The 8,715-nt window shown below is 45.3% G+C and overlaps 1 protein-coding gene across 2 annotated transcripts in view; it reads left to right on the top strand.

Moving 5' to 3' along the window:
* GALNT17 (polypeptide N-acetylgalactosaminyltransferase 17) overlaps positions 1-8,715 on the top strand; it is a 505,206-nt gene that overhangs the window by 336,515 nt on the left and 159,976 nt on the right. The window lies entirely within an intron of this gene.

The raw sequence follows: 8,715 nt of genomic DNA, 5'->3' as shown, positions 1-8,715 counted from the left end.
AGAGAGGAGAGAGAGAGAGAGAGAGAGAGAGAGAGAGAGAGAGAGAAAGAGAAAGAAAGAAAGAAAGAAAGAAAGGAAAAGAAAGAAAAGAAAAAGAAAAAGGAAGGGAGGAAAGAAAGAAGGAAGGAAGGAGAGAAAGAAAGAAGGAAAGAAAGAGAAAGCAAGCAAGCAAGCAAGAAAGAAAGAAAAAGTGAGATTTGGGTGGGGACACAGCCAAACCATATCAGAAGCTCAGCAAAGACACTGTGCTCCATATTCTGTGATAATAACAATGACAACCATAGCGGTTTTCTTTTTTAATCACTTAATATGTGACAGGCATTGTGCTACTAACCTCTTTCTATGCATTAGTAACATATTATTAATCAAAATAACCCTGGAGGTGAGGTATTATTATTATTTTTATTTTACAGATGACACAGAAAGAGGTTAAGATAGCATGACCAGGACTGGCAGGTGGCAGAGCTGGGCTTAAGTACAGGGCTGAAGTCTGATCCCCAGAGGCCAGGCCCCTAATGATTGAACTCCTGACCTGGCCTGGAATGGGAGCACTGTACCTTGGCTCATTCCCAGTAACTGGAGAATGCCTGATGGTCACATATAAAGGCTGGTCATTCCTCTGCTTGAATTGGACATAATAACAATGCTTTTCTTATATATTATGATTACTGTCCCATCCTCTCTCTAATTGTATAGGGAATTGCGGGGTAGGTGTTAGAGACAGAATACTTGTTTTTAGGAACTGCAATGAAAAATTATCATTCAGACAAAAAGTTTTCTCAGCAAGCCAATTTTACTTTCTGCAGAAAGGGTACTGCTCATCAGCCATCTTGCCACAAGAGGATAGTGAACAAAGGGAAGGAAGGCATTCCTTACGCATTGGGTCTTTACTGCTGTATCTTTTCTCCATTGGTTGGATCCAGACTTCACAATCTAAACTAAACTTGATTGGCCAACAACTTAAACATTTTCTAAACAGGTAAAGGCAATGGAGAACAAAGGAAAAAAGGAAGTCTAAATAAGGAACAGAGAGGAAGTTGCTTGTGAAAGGACTTCGAAAAGTAATAGCATAAATATCTTGGTTAAAGTACAAGGACATAGAATATACTACATGCCTGTGAGCATGCCTAGCACATAAATATCTTGGTTAAAGCACAAGGACATAGAATGTTCTTATTTCTTTATATCTAACAGCTACATAGGATAGGGCTTAACAAAGAGTTACTAGCAGAAAGCAAGAAGGCTTTGAAGAAAGTTAGTTGTTAAAAGAAACTACTTTTTCTAGCATATATTCTTCTTGTTTAACAAGAAGGGAAACTTTGAAGAGGAAGTTTTTACTTTGTATAGTAGGGAAGAGAGGATTCCAGGAGTATCTGATTTTGGTCCAGAGACTGATGAAAATCGGAAGTCCAGTGACTGGCAGGTGCCACCAGGGGCAGATGTAAAGGATGTCCTTGAGAAGCAAAGAATATTGGGAGTCCATTTCAGTTGCCCTGTCTTAGTAGCACAGGGAAGAGAACAGCTCCCAGGACTTAAGTGTGAAGGACCCTGCAGTGGGCGGGCCCGGGAATGATGGCAATGCCTAGGTGCCAGAAGGGGCTAGCAGCTTGGAGCCAGGCCCCAGAGTGTGTGCTGGCTCGACCCATCAATGGGCCAATTGGAGACATGGCTGTCTCACTCTGGTGGGGGTGGGAAGCATCTTTGGCATTAGAGGGGAGCATCTCCCCAGAGAAACAGCAGGGTATAGGACCTGTTTGGTGGACCTCACATGTAGGTGAGGTCAGTAGCCATAGGTTGAACCAAAGGAAGTCAAAATGAGGACAGAGACTCCTCAGCACAGACATCGCCCAGTGACATAGAAATAATCTCTGCCTTCCTCTCTTCCTGCCCTTCTTCCCCAAGGCCCAACCTCAGGGGAGCAGAGGAGATAGATGGAGGATGAGGAGGAAGGCATTGCAGAAACAGACAGCACCCTCTTTCCCATTCTAAGCCCCAGCCGCCCTGGGGAAGGGTAAGAGCTGTGAAAGCAGAATGAGTTCAGTGTTCTCAATTGAACCGGCCTAAATGTCAATCACTGAAAATGATCTGGGCTGGATGGGGCAAGGTGGGGACACTCAGAGTTGTAATCCCAACACTTTGAGAGGCTGAGGCAGGATTGCTTGAAGCCAGGATTTTGAGACCAGCCTGGGCAAAGTAGCGAAACCTTGTCTATACAAAAAAATTTAAAAAATAACCAGGTGTGATGGCATGCACCTGTAGTCCCTGTTACTCAGGAGGCTGAGGCAGGAGGTTCACTTGAGCCCAGGAGTTTGAGGCTACAGTGTGAGCTATGATCATGACACTGTGACACAGCGAGACCCTGAATCTCTCTCTGTAAAGAAGAAAATGATCTGAAAGGAAATTTGTCTAGGGAAATGGGGGTCCCCATCCTCTAACTGAGAGCAGGGACTAGATACGCAAAGTCATTTGACATTTGTATCTGCATTGAGCTAGCCTTCTGTTCACTAATCTGCTAATGCTGCCATAACACACATTGTGCAGACTGTGCCATAATATAGATTAAGTGGTTTAAACAAGAAAAATTATTTTTCACGACTTGAAGGCCAGAAGTCTGAGAGGAAGATGCAAGCAGCATTGGTTCTTCCTCAGGCCTCTCTCCTTGGCTTCCAGATGGCTCTCTTCTCTCTGGGGCCTCACAGTCTTTCCTCTGGGTGTGTTGCTGTCCATCTCGTCGTCTTCTGAGGACAGTGAGCACACTGAATTAAGGCCCACTCTAATACCCTCATTTTAACTTAATTATCTCCTTAAAGGCTCTTTCTCCAAAGACAGTCACATTCCAGGGTACTGGGGGACAGGACGTCAACATATGAATCTGGTTTCAGGGTTCAGGATTTAGCCCATGACAGTCCATTAAATGTGGATTCACTGAGGCCCGTGGGGAAGTGTGCTATTTTCCTGGAGCACATGGTGCCTGCAGCCTGCCAAGGTTAGTGACGTCCACTGCTGCCCACTCCTGCTGTTGTTGCTGATATTGAATGGCAAGGCCATAAGGCTTGGGAACACCATCTGTGGGGGCTCCAGCAGGAACAGGAAGCACTGGAAACCCAGGTGCTCTTTTTGTCCTACAGATGGCTGAGACTTAGGGAAACAAGAACATCCACGATGTACCATTATTCCATGAAAAGGGCAGTTTGCAAAACCGAAAGTACAGCATGATTGGATTTTAAAAGAATGTTTTTCAAAATAGAAAAAGAATGTGTGTATGTGCATGCATGTGGGATCAAGCCTTTTATCTGTGCAAGCAGAGAACTCAGACATGAAAGACAGCAATAGGGTAGCAGGGGTTATTCCGGCAGGTGGGAAGATGGGTGACTTCCATTTTAACAATATATTGTATTTGCTACAATGAATTTGTTACTTTTGTGATATAAAAGAGAGAAAAGGGGCTGGGCACAGTAGCTCATGCCTGTAATCCCAGCACTTTGGGAGGCTGAGTTGGGCGGATCACTTGAGATCAGAAGTTTGAGACCTGAGGCAACATGTTGAGACCCTGTCTCTACTAAAAATATAAAAATTAGCTGGGCTTGGAGCTGCACAGCTGTAATCTCAGCTGCTTGGGAGGCTGAGGCAGGAGCATCACTTGAACCCTACAGGGGTTGCAATGAGCTGAGATCGCACCACTGCACAACAGAGCGAGACTCTGTCTCAAAGGAAAAAAAAATGCAATGACAAAAGAGAGAAAGGGAATATTGGAAAGAAACAGGAGGTGAATGTTTGGCCTCATAGTTGGAGTTAGTGAATGGAATTTGGATTTCTGAGCCAGGATTTAAAATGTCAGATTGACTGGTTTGGGAGGACTAAAGAGAATCAGGTGTACAAGGAGGAGATGAACATTTGCCCAGAGCCAAGACGCCTGGAATCAGAAGATCTGAATATGACTGGGGACTGGGGGTAGAGGACCCTTTGGTGTGTCTGCGAAGCATCACACTAAGAGTGATTGGGCTGCCTCTGAAAACCCTGGAGATGAATGTTCTTGCAGAAGCCAGATAACTCCATCAAAGAGATGAATAGGGTTGAAATAGATGACATTTGAGGTCCTTCCTAACTCTGAGATTCTGTGGTTTTGTTAAAATGTAGAAGCTCTGAGTTAAGCTACCTTTGAGGACATGGTGACATTTGATGCTAAAAGCATCTGTTGATATTTTCTTTGAAATGTGCACTGTGCCAACTCACCTGTAAGGATGACCTGCAGGACATTGGAATATTTTGTGAATCTCCATAGCAACTCTTTAAGCAGAAGTATTTTCTTTGGATGATCTGAAGGCAGAAGGACAGTGAAGCATTTTTTTTTTTTAATCTCCATACCTCATGTCCAAGCTAACTGCCATGTAATTGAATGGCATTTCATTCTCAGACCATCATCCCCTTAACTGAATATGAATTTTCTTAACTGCAACGAGGCCCCAGTTGGGACAGGGGTGGGGAGTGGAGTAGAATCGTCATTTACTGGTATTTTGCATGTACCAATAACATTTCCAAATCCCAGCACTTTGGGAAGCTGAGGTGGGAGGCCCAGATCACTTGACTCCAGGAGTTCCAGACCAGCCTGAGCAACATAGTGAGACCACCCCCCTCCATCTCTACAAAAAGTATTTCTCATCTCAGGTGATGTTGATTTATAGACATTATTGCAAGTGGGAGAGACTCAGTATAACTTGAACATGGTACAGTGAAGTGTAGGCCCAGATCACAGTGAGAGGAAATACCATATATAGCAGCATTTTAATTAATGATGCAATCATTTTATAATGAGGGCTCCAAAGATTCCAGGGAAAACCTTCCTTACACTCAGAATGCCTTGCAAAGAAGGCTGTTTCCTCTGCCCTCCATCTGCCTGAAATGCACTCACAAATTCTCTCCATCTATCCACATTTTATCTGCTCCTCCCGAGGCATTTCTAATCCACATTCTTCCTCTGTCAAGCCAACCCTGACTCAGTGACATGGTTTGGCCGTGTCCCCCTGCAAATCTCATCTTAAATTCTAGTTCCTATAATCCCCATGTGTCCCAGGAGGGACCCAGTGGGAGGTGATTGAATAATGGGGGCAGTCACCCCCATGCTGCTGTTCTCATGATAGTACTCACGAGATCTGATGGTTTTATAAGATGCTTTTCCCTTTTTTGCTTGACACCTCTCCTTCCTGCCATCATGTGAAGAAGGACGTGTTTGTTTTCCCTTCCACACTCATTGTAAGTTTCCTGAGGCCTTCCCAGCCATACAGAGCTGTGAGTCAATTAAACCTCTTTCCTTTATAAATTACCCAGTCTCAGGCAGTCCTTTATAGCAGCGTAAGAATGGACTAATGCACTCATCCATCCCAATTGATTGCTTTGGCCTGTGAATTTCCTAGAGCAATTATTGACAATTCATTGCACTGCTTTACCCTGTCTCCCTTATTACAGTCTTGAATGTCTATTAATATCTATTTTGTATATTTCTGTCCTCTGATAGCGTTTAGTAGAGGGCTCCGAAAGCAGCAGATGCTCAGTAAAGACTCTCTGATTTATTCAGGAGACCACTGTTTGTTGACTGCACAATAATTTTGAAGTCAGCTGAGGCAGACCCTCATCCTGGTCCTCCTTGATCCTCCACCTCCCACCATCATGAGTGACTTTAGTGTCTACAGGGATGTTCCTTCTAGCACACTGGCCTTTCCAGGTTGTAACTTCCTCCTCTCCGTCGGCCTCCTGTACTTGTCCTCAGCCACCCAATCTTATGGCCACACCTCCAGAGCTTGGCATTACCTATAAAACAGTAAATCAGACACTCATTCCCTGCCCCTTCCTTGCTTGTCCCACCGGCTCTCCTCCAAATATCCTTTGCTGGCATCAGAACCTGCAGCATAATTACTACTGTTTCTTCCAGGGCTCTCTCCTTTCCTCACTTTCCCCTTGTCTAGTTTAGATTCCAGGGACCCTCCCAGCAGGGAAGATGGGCTTTGATCACCAACTCCAAGTGGCCCTTCACCCTGTGGCAATGGTTAAGGCAATTCCGACCATCATAGTGAGTGCTGCAGTTGAGCCACTCCCCTCAACCTCTGTCCTGCCTTCCCCCCCTTTATTGTATCAATCTAGTTTGGCTGTGTCCCCCAGCAAATCTTATCTTAAATTGCAGTTCCTATAATTCCCACATGTCCCAGGAGGGACCCAGTAGGAGGTAATTGAATAATGGGGGCTGTCACCATCATTTCAATCGTTGCTGTGCTCAATGCTCTTGTTCCACTGTCTTCTTAGTTTAATTTTTTTTCACTCCATTGTTTAGGCTGGAGTGCAGTGGTGTGATCTCAACTCACTGCAGCTTCTGCCTCCCAGATTCAAGCGATTCCCCTGCCTCAGCCTCCTGAGTAGCTGGGATTACAGGCACGTACCACCAAGCTCGACTAATTTTTGTATTTTTAGTAGAGATGGGGTTTCACCATGTTGGGCAGGCTGGTCTTGAACTCCTGACCTCAAATGATTCACCCACCTCAGCCTTCCAAAGTGCTGGGATTACAGGCATAGTGACCACACCCAGCCTAGTTTAATTTTTTGAGACAGGGTCTTTTTCTGTCATTCATGCTGGGATGTAGCGGTGTGATCATAGCTCACTGGAGCCTCAAACTCCTGAGCTCAAGCAATCCTCCTGCCTCAGCCTTCCAGGTAGCTGGGACTACAGGCATGTGCCACCATGTCTGGCTAACTTTAAAAACTTGTGTAGAAATGGGGTTTTACTGTGTTGCCCAGGCTGGTCTCAAACTTCTGGCCTCAAGCAATCCTCCTGCCATAACCTCCCAAAGTGGTGGGATTAGAGGCGTGTACCATCATGGCTGCCCACTTCTGTCTTTCTTTTGCATAAAAATGGCAAGACCTCAACCCTAGATGGGTCTTCTCTGGCCAAAACTCATGTCCTGAGTGTTGATAGGGACCGTTAGTGCAGGGCAGACAGGCTCTGATCAGCAACCCAAGCAGCCCAGCCCTCCATTCTGTGGCTATGGTTAAGGAAATTTTTATGGTCATATAGTGTCCCCAAACATCTGTCTTGCCTTCTCCCTCCTTCTCACACAAATGACTGCGTCTTCCATTGCACAGAGGAAGCATGAGCCATCTCTTGAATCTGCGTGTCCTCAGGGTGGCAAACGCAAACCGAAGAAAGATTTCCACTCTTGGCAGGGTGCAGTGGCTCACGCCTGTAATCCCAGCACTTTGGGAGGCTGACGCAGGTGGATCACAATGCAGGAGTTCGAGACCAGCCTGGTTAACATGGTGAAACCCCATTTCTACTAAAAACACAAAAAAGTAGCTGGGGGTGGTGACATATGCCTATAATTCCAGCTACTTGGGAGGCTAAGGCAGGAGAATCGCTTAAACTCGGGAGGGGGAGGTTGCAGTGAGCCGAGGTCATGCCACTGCACTCCAGCCTGGGCAATAGGGCGAGACTCCATCTCAAAAAAAAAAAAAAAAAAAAAAGCAAGATTACCACCCTCCCCTGCCTTTCTTCCCTCCCATTTCACTAGAGGAGCTCTGTCTCCTCCTAAGCCAGTCCCTTCAGCTGCACTCAAATTCCATCCCATGTCATTGGAGGCACTTTGCACTGTTTATGGATAATCCCTTAACTCTCTTGTTTATTCAACCTTTCCCTCTCAAATTAGTCTTTACCACTAGCCTTTCAACATACACAACCTCTTGCATTAAAATCAAAGCAAAAAGAAGCAAATTAATCTCATATCTGCCAGCGTCTACTCTCTTGCTCCTTGTGACTAAATTTCACAACCTGTGCTGTGTCCATTCCTCACTGCCCATTCATTTTTCAGCAAATTCTTTTCCAAAGTTCATCACATCGGTGTATCCCATCCTTCACCATCTTCTTACGTGTGATGTTGACACTTCCATCACTGAGAGATGGGGTCAGATTCATCAGAATTGGGAGAATCTGTGTTATCTCAGCCAACGGAATATGGTGGAAGTGTTGCTGCCCGACCTTCTGGGTTTCGGTCATCCTTCCACATCCGTCAGACACATCCTTCTTCACATGATGGCAGGAAGAAGTGCTGAGCAATACGTTGTGTGCATGTGTCTCAGTTTCTCTCTCCCTCCACGCATCTTGGGAGCCTTGAGCCAACACGTATGAAGGATAGCTTCCTCAAAGCCGCCATGCTGGGAACGCCATGTGAACAGGAACTATAGACACAGAAATTGATGCCCAAGGAGCTCCTGCTGTCTCAGCCTCACTGTTTCCATCTTCCCAATGTCAACCACAATGTGAAGAATACTTTAGATGATCCCAGCACCCAGGCTTGGAGTCACCCAACTCAGACTGAGTAGAACAGAGACAACCATCCGTACTGAGCTTGACTGCAGTTGTAGATTTGTGAGCAAATATATTGTGTTAATAAATTAAGTTTACAGAGATCTGTTCCACAGCATGAAGTCATCAAAACAACCTCTGCCTTCACCCCAGGATATCCTTTTGTCCCATGGAGTACTCGAAATGGCTCTCAGTGGGCACACACTGTTGCTAAGTCAGACACTGTTGAAATGTCTTCTTTCTTGGTCATCAGTTCCCTGCACTGTTGATCACCCACCTTGAAATACCCGATTCCTTGGTATCTACTGTACAACTCTGATCTGGACTTTTTCAGCATTCTTCTTACTTCTTGGGCTACTTTTTTCCCCATC

Source organism: Sapajus apella, unplaced genomic scaffold, assembly GCF_009761245.1.
Source record: "Sapajus apella isolate SASKATOON/1434 unplaced genomic scaffold, GSC_monkey_1.0 scaffold88, whole genome shotgun sequence".
Classification (NCBI taxonomy): Eukaryota; Metazoa; Chordata; class Mammalia; order Primates; family Cebidae; genus Sapajus; species Sapajus apella.
This window is presented reverse-complemented; position numbering and strand designations above follow the sequence as displayed.